Source organism: Ursus arctos, unplaced genomic scaffold (genome assembly GCF_023065955.2).
Source record: "Ursus arctos isolate Adak ecotype North America unplaced genomic scaffold, UrsArc2.0 scaffold_22, whole genome shotgun sequence".
In the NCBI taxonomy this organism is placed as follows: domain Eukaryota; kingdom Metazoa; phylum Chordata; class Mammalia; order Carnivora; family Ursidae; genus Ursus; species Ursus arctos.
In genome coordinates, this window is record NW_026622897.1 from 54,693,257 (window position 1) to 54,707,651 (window position 14,395).

Below are 14,395 nucleotides of genomic sequence, written 5' to 3' on the forward strand. Positions count from 1 at the left end.
TAGTATATATAGTATAGTATACAGTATATATAGTATACAGTATATATAGTATTTAGTATATATAGTATAGTATACAGTATATATAGTATTTAGTATATATAGTATATAGTATATATGGTATAGTATACAGTATATATAGTATATATAGTATATAGTATATATAGTATAGTATACAGTATATATAGTATTTAGTATATATAGTATACAGTATATATAGTATATAGTATATATAGTATAGTATACAGTATATATAGTATTTAGTATATATAGTATATAGTATATATGGTATAGTATACAGTATATATAGTATATATAGTATATAGTATATATAGTATAGTATACAGTATATATAGTATTTAGTATATATAGTATACAGTATATATAGTATATAGTATATATAGTATAGTATACAGTATATATAGTATTTAGTATATACAGTATTTAGTATATATAGTATAGTATACAGTATATATAGTATATAGTATCTATACTATAGAGTATATATAGTATATATATATATTGTGTATATAGTGAATATAGGGTAATCTATAGGATACATGTAAATTTACATATAGGTATGTGTGCATATATATGCTGAAGTTATACACACACACACATGCACACACACTAAATTTACACACAGATGTAAATTTAGTTGTCACAACAACCCTATAAGATTGGTACTATTACTATATTCATTTTACAGATGATAAAGGTGAGGCACAGAGAGGTTATATTACTTGCCTAAGCTCACACAGCTAATAACTAGTGGAGTCAGTACTCAAACTAGGTTTTCTGGTCCTAGAATCTGGGTCCTCAACCACCCTGACTGGCTTACAACATATCCTGTGTTATCAGAGTATGACCAAATGTCCATCTCGTCGGTGGGTCCCTGATAGAAGAGTAGACAGTGGGTTGGGGCACCTGGGTGGCTCAGTTAGTTAAGCACCCGATTCTTGATTTTGGCTCAGGTCATAATCTCAGGGCTGTGAGATCGAGCCTCGCATCAGGCTCTGTGCTGGGCATGGAGCCTGCTTAAGATCCTTTCTCTCCCTCTCCCTCTGCCCCTCCTCCCCACCTTAAAAAAAAAAAGAGTAAACAGTGGGGGTTAGTTTGTTTTATCAACTTTGGAAGCCATCGGTTCTTCATTCGCTAATTCATTTAATCCTCTGATTCATTCATTCGACAAATATTTACTGAGTGCCCACTATGGGCCAACTTCTGAGCTAGGTGCCAGAGACACCAAGACAAATTAGATATGGTCCTTGTCTTTAAGGAGCTTGCAGTAAAGACAGGAGAGGGACATGGTCAGTTAATGACACCAAGTACACATACTGTTCTGTTTCAGAGGGAGGAGCAGGTAATGTTGTCATCCAAGAATGTGTTTCTCAATCTGTCCCCATTTGTCATCTAGTTAATGTAATTTCTCCCTTGTGCTCTGCCTTGTGATCTTCTCTTATCTTTAATGTGTACAGTAATCACTGCAGGTTTTGTCTTTTTGCTTATCTTCCTGACCATTTACACCGGGAATTGAGAGTGGGCTTGGGCTGATCAGTCATACCTGCTCTCCCTTTTTCATCCCAGAAATGTGGCCTTGTTCCTGTGAGTGGTGCGGGGCCAGGAAGGGTTCTGAGGAGGGCAGATGGGCAATTTAGAACGAGCACTCTGGCTGTAGTGTGGCGAATAAAGTGGATGGGGGAGATGATGAGGTAGTCTGGTGAGTAGTTTGGTGAAGGATGAGATCTGAGGAAAGGCCGTGGCTGCGGGAGAGCAAGAGAGTATGGATCCAAGGGATATTAAGGAAATGGGAATAGAGGGACTCCTAATTCATTCGACACTCTTTAATGAGCATCTAGTAAGTGCCAGGCACTGTGCCAGGTGCCAGGAATATGGCAGGAAACAAGATAAACACAGTCCCTGCCTTCATTGAGTCTAGAAGGGAAAGATGGACCATTGGAGATTTTTCGAGAAAAGATGATAAATGATGACAGGAGAAGCACGCAGCACTACAGGGAAAGAGAAGGCGGACAAGAAGGGGTGTGAGGGAGGAGTCTAGGCTGATGCCCAGATTTCTGCCTTGGCTCTAGGGATAGATGCCATTATCTGAGCCAGCGGATCCAGAAGGGCAGAGCCCCGTGGATATCTCATTGAGTCCTACAAGCCCATGACAGGCAGGAGCAGGGGAGGTGGTGAGCAACTGACTACTGAATGAAAAAATACACAAACGTGGGCCTGTGGCTACTCCCCAGCCCCCAGCTTGACCCTGAAAGAGGAAGGTGGGGAGTGAAAGAAACTTGAAGTTTCAGGAAGCCCAGCGGTTACTCAATGCCCACAAACCACTAGCCTCTCCTCAGTTACCCAACGGGCCACATGAGACAGCCATGACTCTCTCCTAACGTCCAGGGACCAGAGCGGGGCTGCCACGATGTAGTCTATTTGAGGCTTGGGCAGCAGGCAAATTCGGCACAAACCTGGTCATCCTGAGGTCACCAGCATGGGCCACACAAGTTGTTGGAGGCCTTCCTGGAACCGGAGGGAGGAAAGAACCAGCCCTCGGTGCATGTCCCCAGAGTTAGGGGCCCTTCCTCTGCCTCCTGCGTCCCCTGTATGTATCCTTCTGCCCTAACATTGAGCCCCCTAGCTCTGGGTCTATCTGCCTCCATCCAAGGGCAGGAACTGGGTGATTACCCTCTGTGTCCCCAGCACTCAGCCCAGATAACACTTCTCCCCAGCACATGATAGAAAATGTTTGTCAAGTTAGTTCAGAGACAGCTGTACCCTGACCCCCAGGAGCTAGTCTCTCTCACCCTCAGAAGAAGTCCTACCAACAGCCGCACAAACACCAGCGCCATTCTTGGTATGTGGCAGTGGTGCCCGTGGTTCTAACCCTGGATAGAAGGCATCAACCACAGCCTGGCCACTGCCCCTCCCCCCTGAATATCTGAGAGTCTTGGACTTGAGAGTTTAGAATCTGAAGGGATAGAAAGGCCCTCTGCAGTCATGTCCTCCGATTCCCCTTTGAGGGAGTCCCACTGTCCAGGGCAGGCTCTGATGACAATGCCTTTAGCTATAGTCACTCATCCCAACCTGGGACCTGAGACCTCCCTTATGTGACTTCCACAGAGATCCCACCTGCCCTCAGGGCCCAGAACAGCCCTCCAGAGCCAAGGCTGGGGGTGGTGGTGAGGGTCTCTGCCCACTTCCAGTACTCTGCCATCCTCGAGAGAGGAGGAAGTGAGTGGGAGTTCTTTCCTCCATGGCCATAAAGTGTCATCACGTGCGATAACCAAGCCATCAGTGGACCATATCAAGGCCAAGAAGGACAAGACACAAGCCACGGAGCGGAAAGCTGAAGTGTTGGAGGCTCTCCTGAAGCAGTGTGCAATCGTGGTTAAGAGCACCTTTGTTGTGTGTTAGCTGCGTGACCTGGTGCTTTGTTTTCTGAGTCTCGGTTTTCTTGGAGGCTGCATGGGGTAACCACACCGACCTGGTGGGCTCCCTGTGTGGATTCAACGAATGCAGGTAAAGGGTCAGCCCAGGGCAGCACTAGGGAGGTGCTCGGTGACTCTGGGCTCTCCTGTGGTGATGTCTGGAGACCACATGAGTCCCACACACTGACCCTGGCTCCTCAGGACGCTGGCAGCCTGTGTCCCCTGCCAGGCGGGTGGTCCCTGCAGCGCCAGTGGGAAAGGAGAGGCCTGCTCCACCCTGGCAGATGCCCCACACCTCCGGCTGCATCCATCTTGTGGCCTCCCCACCCCTCAGGTCTTTTCTACCTCAGAGCGAGCGAGGGTTCTCCCTCCTCCTTTACAGTCACTTATTTGTATGGCTCTTCAAGCTAAATGTCATGTGTTTACTAAAGTTTCCCAAGTGCCTGCTGGGAACAGGGCCCTGTATGGGCGGTTCCAGGGGACCAGAAGAACCACGGAGAGCGGGGGCAGGGAGGTGAGGGGTCATACAGCCAGCACAGGGCAGAGCAGGAAGAGGCCAGGTGAGAATTCTGGGCACCATGGCATCCCACGTCTATCCCAGTTAAATTCATTCTCAAGCATTAAAGTGTATTTTTTTCCTTCTGATTATAGAAATCATTACAGAATATTTGAAAAGTACAGAAAAATGTAAAACACAAAATAAACAATTCTGACAGTTCTGATCCACACAGATAACTGAGGTTAAGATTTTGGTGTGTTTGGGGGATGAAAAAGTACAACGTGGAGAATATAGTCAATAATATTGTGAGAACATTATACGGTGATGGATGGTGACCACACTGTGGTGAGCATTGCATAACGTATAGAATTATCAAATCACTATGTTGTACACCTGAAACTAACATAATATTGTATGTCAACTATTCTTCAATAATAAAAAAAAAAGACTTTGGTGTGTTTTATACTAGAGTTTTTTATGCATTCTAACCTAGTCAGAAGGTATCCAAAATTGTATACTCTGCTTTTTTCCAGTCACCATAACGAGACAAGCCTTTTCCTGGGTTTTTACAGCATAGCCAGTTAAATCCTGCCCTGTTGATTTCAGCCCCTCATTTTAACAAACTCCTTAATTTGTGCTGGGATTTCGCTGCCTCTCCCCAGGATAGAACGGCTCGGGGTGCCAGCCTGGAGGAAAAGGAGGGAGGAGGAGGAGAGGAAGAGCGGTAAAGGGGAAGGGGGAGAGAAAACCCAACACCCCAAGATTCATTCTCTCTGCTCCTCTCTCAGGCTAAGTCTGTTTCTTAGTACTGAAAAACCTCAGGGCCATCGCCTGACCCCCAGAGTCACCTGAGCTCACCTGATGTCCTTCTGACTCTGTCCCCTGCTCATTCCACACGCCCAACCCTAAAAGGAAGGGAACTCACTACTTGGTAGGAAAAAAGTCTTCCTCCCAGACAGCCAACCCTGCAGATCCCAGGCCACAAAGACCCTGTTCCAGCCATCCTGCCTACACTTGAGGCCTCTGCCCACCGGTCGCATGACCTTGTTCCCGGGCCTCTGTAGTCTGGTCACTTTCTTCTGATCCCGAGCATACCCCAGCAGGTCAAAGAGGCCTCAGAGCTCCAAGTGGGTCGGCCTGACTGTGCAGTGGAGCCGGGCAATCATCTTCTGTGTTCCGGACCCTATGCCTCGTTAGCGCAGCCCATGCCTTGGCTCACATAGAGCTTATGGTCAACTCAAACTCTGAGCTTCTTTTTTCTTTTTTTAGAGGAAGAGAAAGAGAGAAAGGATGAGAGAGAGTGGTGGGGGACAGACAGACGGAGAGGGAGAGAAAGAATCTCAAGCATGTTCCATGCCCGGTGCATAGTCCGACACGGGGCTTGATCTCACAACCCTGAGATCATGACCTGAGCCGAAATCAAGAGTCAGACGCTTAACCAACTGAGCCACCCAGGTGCCCTCTGAGCTCCTTTTTGCATCACTATTCTCCCACATTCTGTGCTTGGATCATCCTTTGAAGAAACCTAACGATAGACTTAATACTCCGCCTTCTTTATACAATTGCATCATGAATTTTAGCTCTCCCTCTTGGCTCCTTGTTGTGGTGAGTTCAATACATGTGTGCTGTGTTTATGCAACTTATTGATAAGATGATAACCTGAACCAGGCCCAAGTCAGAAATCTCCTTCCCACAGGCCCTGGTCCATAACCAGAGCCTCTGTATTTGATTAGCGCCCTGAAAACCCGCGGGGAAGTATTACCTTCTTTACAAATCCAGGCATGCCTAGGTATACACCCGAATGAATTGAAAACAGGTCGTGAAAACAAATACTTACACGTAGATGTTCATAGCAGCACTATTCACAATAACTAAAGGGTAGAAACAACTCAGATGTCCATCAATGGATGAATGGATAAACAGAATGTGATATATACATACAAAGGAATACTACTCAGCCACAAAGAGGAATAAGTTCTGACACATGTTACAATGCAGATGAACCTTGAAAACATTATTCTACACGCAAGGAGCCAGACACAAAAGGTCATGCGTTATATGATTCCCTTTGTACGAAAAAACCAGAATAGATACAGGGGCTGAGGGAAGAGGGGAATGGGGGTGATAACAACATTTTGAAACTAAATAGAGGGAGTGGTTGCACAACACTGTGAATGTATAAAAGCCACTGAATTGTGCACTTTAAAATGGTTACTTTTATGTTAAGTGAATTTCACCTCAATTTTCAAAAGAACGCAGCTACTAAAGAAAAAGATACCCAGTGCATTCGGGAGACAGCCTTGTGCCAGGTATGGGAACATAAAGATGAATGAGACCTGCTCCCGGCTCGAGCTGGTAGAGCCCAAAGCCTTTGAAGCTGAGACGGGGGCCACCCTCTGAAATTCACCTTCCACACTGCGGATTCTCTCGCTGGTTACTACTATCACCACCGTGCAGACTTCCAGGGGTGCTGCCCCTCCCACCTTAGTGATCGGGTTGGCATGACACGGAATGCATCGTTTTTGCAGCAGAGAAACCGACGGACATAACCTTTGCCATGTCATCAAGGTTAATGACCACAGCGCTAAGTCACGCTGGTAAAATATACCCTTGACCTGATGTGAGGAGACTGGCGCTTTGCCTGCGTGATCTTACTCCCAGGAACTTGTAACTCCGGTTTAACCGTGAGAAGATCGTCAGAAACACTCAAACGGAGCAGCGCCTGGCTGACTCAGCTGGAAGACCACGTAACTGTCAAGAGCATCAACTCGGGGTTGTAAGTTTGAGCCCCACGTTGGGTATTGAGATTACTAAAATAAATAAATAAACTTTACCCCAAAAAAGGAAAGAAAAACTCAAATTGAAAGTCTACACGGTATCTAGTCAATACTCCTCAAAACTGTCAAGGTCATCAAAACAAGGTAAGCCCGACCAAGGGTCCCAGGCCAGAAGGAGGGCAGATGCAGAAAGGCCTGAGGATGTGCTATCCTGGGCATAAAAAGGACATTAGGGGGGACGCCTGGGTGGCTCAGTCGTTAAGTGTCTGCCTTCAGCTCAGGGCGTGATCCCAGATTCCTGGGATCGAGCCCCACATCAGGCTCCTCCACTGGGAGCCTGCTTCTTCCTCTCCCACTCCCCCTGCCTGTGTTCCCTCTCTCGCTGGCTGTCTCTCTCTGTCAAATAAATAAATAAAATCTTTAAAAAAAAAAAAGGACATTAGGTAAAAGCTAAGGAAAGCCAAATAAAATAGACTTTAGTTAGTTAATAATAATGAATCAATGTTGGTTCATTAGTTGTGATGAATACAGATGGTCCCCAGCTTACAATGGGTTCAACTTAAGATTTTTCGAGTGGAGGATGGTGGAAAAGTGACACGCATTCAGCAGTAACTGTACTTCGGGTTTGGAGGTTTGATCTTTGCCCGGCTCTCTGCGGATGCCGGGCGGTGGCGGCCAGCGCTGCTCGCAGTCAGCCGGGCGATCTTGGGGGTAAGCAACCGATATGCTTATAACCGCTCTGTACTTACACAAGCATTCTGTTTGTCACGTTCAGTACAGTATTCAACGAAGCCCATGAGATAGTCAACAACTTATTATAAAATAGAATAGGCTTTGGTTAGGTGATGTGTCCGACTGTAGGCTAGCGTAAGTGTTCCGAGCATATTTAAAGTAGACCAGGGTAAGCTATGATGTTCAGAGGTTAGGTATAGTAAATGCATTTTTGACTTAGTGCTATTTTCAATTTATGATGGATTCCTTGGGACGTAACCCCATTGCAAGCCGAGGAAGATCTGTATGTTACAATAGAGGAAACGGGGTGGGGGTTAAAATCCTTATAAGGACTGGAACAGATGACAATGGGAGAGGAACGGAGTGGAGCGTGACCTGCCCCACAGTCTGTAGGTGTCACTGCTGGACAGTTGGAGCGGGCGTCTCTTGCTCTCCAGGTGCTAACTGACCCCAGAGAGAAAGATAAGGTCTTGCCTGATGGTGACCCTGCTTTCCAAGTCCCTGACTGTCTCTTCCTGACTTGGGAGCCCACTTGTAGACACCGTACCTTTAAAAATCCAGGCTAAGAGAGCCATGGTCTCTCTTCAATAGCCTAGGACCCTACCGAAGTCCTTCTTTCCAGGCCTGGACACCTTCTCCGGGGACTTACACCAGGAAGAACGTCAGATGAGACATCTCCCTGTCTTCCCATGGGGTGTGGTCTTGGGGCTGATGGTAATGTTCTCAGTCAACAATAGGCCAATATCTTAATCCAACATAATATTCACAGACACTCCTACCCATTAACCAGGCGTCGTTTTCTTCTCTACTGAGCAAACATTCCTCCATTTGGTATGTGAAGATATCATGGAGGCCTTAGACCAAGGCCTTTCTTTCTTTTTTTTTTTTTTAAAGATTTTATTTATTTATTTGACAGAGAGACAGCCAGTGAGAGAGGGAACAGAGCAGGGGGAGTGGGAGAGGAAGAAGCAGGCTCCCAGCAGAGGAGCCTGATGTGGGGCTTGATCCCAGAACATTGGGATCATGCCCTGAGCCGAAGGCAGACGTTCAACGACTGCGCCACCCAGGTGCCCCAAGACCAAGGCCTTTCTTAACTACAAGTGCAAGGTAGGGAAGTAGAGAGTTTAAGAGGAATGGTCTGGAATACATAACCCTAGATTCAAACCCTGATACCATCACTTATTAATTTACTTAAACCCTATAACCCCGGTTTCCACAACTGTAAAGTGAGGATAATAATAATGTCCGTTTCATAGGACTGTTGGAGAATGAGATGAGATAATTCATGTAATGTGCTTAATGCAGTACCTGGTATATAAGGTCTCAGACTCCTGTCAAGTTTCTTGGGTAAAGCGGATGAGAAGTACACAGGTTCCAGGGAATCCTCACCGGCCACCAAGGCCACAAGTCCATGAGTGATACAAAAGCCAGGATAGAGAAAGAGGGCTGGCTGGATCCTGGAGCCAGTGGATAAAAAGGAAGGAATAGTATTGACTATGGGTCATTGGGGAGGGCCGCTGGGGAGGGGACCATTGCAGAATGGCTCTCGAGGTCTCGTGCGTGTCTGTACCCAATAACACTTTATATTCTCCAGGGTCATTATCAGATGACTCATCATTAAAACTGCCGCCTCTCCACCCCAGTGAGGACTTGTCCTGAATCAGGCACACAGGAGAGGCTGGGGAAGTCTAGGAGATCCAAGACGAAGGCTGATGTGGCCTGAGCTCCTGGAGCCCCCCTGGCGTGCTGGACACTAGCCCTTTAGTTGAAGGACTGTGAGGAGACCAGGCGGTTCCCCCAGGGGCAGCCACGGAGTCTCAGGGCATATCAGCTCCTGTTTGGCCCTGGCGCCCAGCACCGTGCCTGGTGCATAGTGGCTGCTTATTGAGCACCCAAGTGGGAGAATGAAAGGCGTCTGTCCTCAAGGCCTCCATGGGCTAGCACGGGGGACTCGGCACACTACAAACCCACAGAGTCTTGCCCAGCAGTAAGCCTGGATTGCAGCCACTGAACACCTGGGGCGAGTGAAGCACTTCCAGGGTGATGGGCGGGGGGACAGGGGAGCCCAGGTGGCTGAGGAGGAATGCTGTGTGTGTGTGCACAGGGCCCAGCTGCGCCCAGAGTGCCGGGGAGCCACATGACTCAGGGTAGGGCAGGGCTGCAGGCTGGAGGAAGGGTGCGGTACCCCGGGGAAAGGGCACATGAACCCCAGGAGGAGCTCATCCCTTCCTTCCTGCTTTCTTCCCTCCTTCCACAGTTTACTGCTTCTGGGCAAAGGCCACTGCAGAAGTTCACAGACAAGCAACGGCTTTGTCCTCATCTGCGGACAGAAGTAGCAAAGATCCAAATGGGATAAAGAGCCGAAATAAAGTACCACCTCCGAGATTACTTAGAAAATAAGGGCAGCTCCGTGTCACAGGAGTCTGAGCCTCAGTGTTGGACAAGCCGGGTTAAAATCCCAGTCTAGCCTAAACTCCTAAACTCCTAGCACCTCAACTCCCTGGGCCTCAGGGTCTGCTTCAGGGTGGGTGCGGGGGATGGTGTCCGTAGTGGGCCTGGCTCATTCACCCAGTCGTGGGCTTGGGGACGCACAGGGAGACATCACCTGTCGCGCCCTGGACTCTAGCGGTGAAGCAGCCCCGTGGCAAACAGACGCGACGCTAAAAGCCACAGGGGCCTCCGTGTAGGGCCAGAAAGCCAGCCACCTTCCCTGATTCTGCCGAGTGACTGTGACCCCCTACTAGAATTGTCCCAGCACCATCCAGTGCCCAAGGGGAGAGAACAGGGCGGGGTGAGACTGGTCCCCTCGGCCAGCCCTCCGCTTTCTAGCAATCTGTCTCCTGCCTACCCAGTCCTGGAGGGCAGGGGAGAAGAGGAAGGCCCCGCCCCTGTCCTTTGGAAATGCAGAATGTGGGAGGGCTAGCAGCAAGGGCACAGAGTGCCAGGCCTCCCCAGGTCACAGGTCCACAGCACGGGTTCAGCCTATTGGCAGGGCGACCTCTCCGTCCCGCTAGCACTCCTCCTGCCCTCTGCCAGCCGAGCCCCGCTCGCTGTGCCTTCGCTGCTCACGCCTGGCCTTCCTGCGCTCTTCCCTCCATCTGGAAGGCCCTTTTCCAGCTGCATCGGGGAAGGTTCCGGGAGGCCCTCCTTTCTGAGAACTTCGATTTCTCCCACTAATGCTGATGGTAGCCTGCTCCGGGGTAGGGCCTCAGCGAAGCAGAACGCGGGCCCCGCCTGCACAAAGCCTGGGTGGTTCCCGTGAAAGCGCAACCATCTCCCCTTTCTGTGGTGGTTGGTGCGTCCGTCTCCGCATTTGGACTGTGAGCTGCGTGGAGGCAGGGGCTGTGTCTGTCCCGCAGAACTCAGACGAGTCAGTCCTGAGGCTAAAGAACGGCCAAGGGAGGGTCCCTGCGGTGGGTAGAGCTTGCAGTGGAGGAGGGAAGGGGGCAGGAATAGAGCAAGGGTGTGGACATAGGCAGGAGTCTGGCGGTTCAGGGGACCGTGGGGAGACCGCCTGCCTTGCTGGAGGGAGGGGCAGTGAGGCGAGCTGGTGCACAGGGCAGGAGTTCGGGTGCCGCCTCCTGGGGCCTTGGGCCTCTCTCCACAGCTCTCGGTTTCCCCAACAACTAGTTCTCCCTCCCTCACCCCATACTTTCCAGCAAGGTATCTAGAAGTCCAGGGATAAGGGATTCGGGGAGCAACGAGGTAGATAGCCAGAACTCTGGTCATCTGAGAGTCTAGGACCTTCCTGTGGTAAAGTCCGGGCTCCAATCACCTTTTCTACCTGGAGTTGCCAGATAAAAGACAGGACACCCACTGAAATTTGAATGTCAGAAACTCAACAAATAATTCTTCAGCACAAATAATATTTGAGACACGCTTATATTAAAAAAATTATTCATTGCTTTTCTGAAATTCACATTTTTAATTGCTAAACCTGGCAAAGCTTTGCCCACTCCCTATTTCAGAATCTGCCACTCTGCCCTACAATGATGCTCTGGGAAACCATCAAAAAGGTCTTGGGCCTCTTGTAACACATTCAACACAATAGGAATTTAGGGCTGGAAGGAACATAGAAAATTATTTAGCTCCATCCCTCTCCCTATCTGTGGCCTGGGAGACTGAAGCCCGGAGGGGACAGGCCCTGGCAAGCCCTTGGGGCCCTCACACGCCCTTGGCTGCAAGTTGGGCCTCATGCAGAGCAGAAGGACCCCAGAGGCCAGGCCCTTTCCAGGTAAGGCAAGGCCGGACTCTCCAGGTTCCCGCTCTGCACCCCGCCCCGACTCCTACCCCCCAGACAGTTTCCCGGATCCTGACACCCCCAGGTGAGTCACCTCCACCTGTCAGGACAGATCTGGAGCAGTGCCAAGGCCCTGGGCTCCTCAGCTTCTGCTGGGCTCCCTGCCCAGAGGAGTGAAATTGGCGGGGAGAGGGGGTCTCATGTGCAGCTGGTGCAGGAGTGGGTGGGCGGGGCTGGACTTTGTGGGAGAGGCCGGTCTTCCAGAAAGCTTATTGCCTAGCCATCCGCCTCAGGCCCTTCTAATAGCCTGGCCAACAGGGCCCTCAGAGATGACTCAGCTCAATTTTCAGTGAGGTGGGGAGTGGGGGCAGGGTCTTGACCAAAGTCACCCAGCCAGTCGGGTCCACAATCCGGTTCTTTCTCTCAAATGAGTACTCCATGCTCCCTGCTGAAACTGCCCCCCCCCCCATCCTGTGTTTCTTCATCTCCTTTTGCCCTTGACATTATATTATGGGTTAGTTTGCTTTTTGTCAGTCTCCAGTTAAAACATAAATCCTGCTCAATGTCTCGAGATCCTAGAACGGGGCCTGGCGCTAAGTAGGGGCCGAATAAGCATTCGTTGCCCCCATTACATGTCGCCTTGTGTGGGACACGCTACGTGGTGCCACAGCTCCCCATTCCCAAACACGCAGGTTCTGCCAGGAACACGGCTCTGTGCGGGGCTGTGAGTCTCCAGGTCTCGGTGTGTGGCTTCCTCCTCCCATTGCAGCCCAGCCTCGGTCCGGGAACGAGACGGTAATAGCACAGAGCTGAGATGGACTGACAGTGGGTTTCGGGGTGCTGCTTGGTACGGACTTGGGCTGTCACCTGTCTGCTCCAGTGCTCCCTGCGAGACCAGACAAGCCCACAACACTGGGGCATGGCCAGGAAGCTCCATCCCGGGGTCCCACCCAGCTGACCACTCCCCGACAGTGTGGCCCAGAGGACAGCACTGAGCCAGCAGCTGCTGGCCTGTCTGCCTCACTGTCCCATCCCCACCCCTCACCAGGCCTCATTCTGCCTGTCTCGACAATGATGGTTTCAGGCTGGCTGATCTGTAAGGCCCGCCAGTCCAGCCCGCCTTTGTCCTCTTCCTACTTCCTCTCCATCCCAGGCCTCTGCGTCAGTCACTCCTACCCTACCTTCTGGCATGTCCCAGACCCTCCCCTCATCCTGTCAGACCCTTTGGTGACCCTGTCCTGTTCTTCCGGCGGCCCAAGTCCAAGTCTTGTCCGTCATAGAGACTGTAGGTGGCTGGGGCTCCTGGGACTATCCTGTGGCCACTGGGGACACTTCATTCAGTGTCACTCAGAGGCTGTTACTCAGATTGCCTGGCCCAAACCCTCCGACCAGTCTAGATACTCCCATTTCTAGTCAGACCATCTCTCTGGTATGTCTAAAGCCGATCTCTACATCTTTCCCCAGACCCGCTCCTCTCTCCGCCTCAGCAAGGCACCTTCAGCCAGCTGGTCACCTGGGCCTGGAACTCCGAGAACCACGGAGCCTGCTGTCCCTCCTTCCTTGCCCTCATCCAATCCATCACTCAGTCCTGGCCATCCCCCTGTGATATCCTGGGGGTCGTCTACTTCTCAACTTCTTCAGCCTCTCCTATGTTCATCTTCATCTTCTCTCGCTTGACCTTGACAGCAGAGGGCTCCTCGACGCCACTCTCTCTGTCTTCAATCCACACTCCATGCAGCAGCCAGAGAGGAAATACCGGTGGCAGCATAGCCAACCTTGTCACGCTCCAGCTCAAAACCCTCCCATGGCTCCCCACTGCCCTCAGGATAAAGTCTGCTCCCTGGCCTGGCATTCAAGGCTCTTCATGATCTGCCAGTCTCACCAGCTCATCTCACACTGCTGTTCCACCGACTACTGAGCATTCAGCTCCCAGCTTTGGCTCAAGACATTCCTTCCACCTGGGAGGACTCCCTCCTTCCTAATCTTAAGATTCCTCCACCTTCAATCATCTGGAAAGTCCATAGTGGGAGCCAACTTGTTATCCAGGGAGGATGGATAAACAAACTTTTCTCAGGGTGCATGTGTGTGTTTTTAGAGTCAGTCAACGTTTATCTATTTCTTCAGGTACACACAGCCTTGTTTCAGAGAGGATTGGAGGTGGGCCATTAAATATTTATTGAGTGCCAGCCCTGCGCAGCGGAGTCCCATACACATGCAATCGTCCACACTCGCACTCGCAGACCCGACCAGGGAACCACGAGGGCCAGGGCAGAGGGCTCCAGAGGGAGATCGCAGGAAGAAATGGGAATTTAGGGACATGGGAGGGTGGCTGGAATGAATGAACAGAAGAAGGACATGAGAGGAGGCAGGAACAAGGGAACAGAAGGAGCAAAGGCTGCGGATAGGGGAAGAGAGGAGAACCACAGCTTCCCTCTGTGACCTCGGCTTGCATTTCCTTTCCCTCTTGCCCAGGTCAGCTTCAAGACTTGTTTCCCTTTCCTCTTGCAACATCGCTGGGTGAGAGAGAGTGGGGATGGAGGCAATGGGGGGTGAAGACTGTGGGAGCCACTCGGGTTCCAGTTGCCCATGGGAAGAAGCCTGCATCCCCAACCAGCTGGCAGCCCTGTGGGCACCTCACACTCCTGAGTTCTCAGTGCTCTTCCCATCCTCCATTCATCTCCTCTGTCCCAACCAGTCTGTGAATATATATAACCAC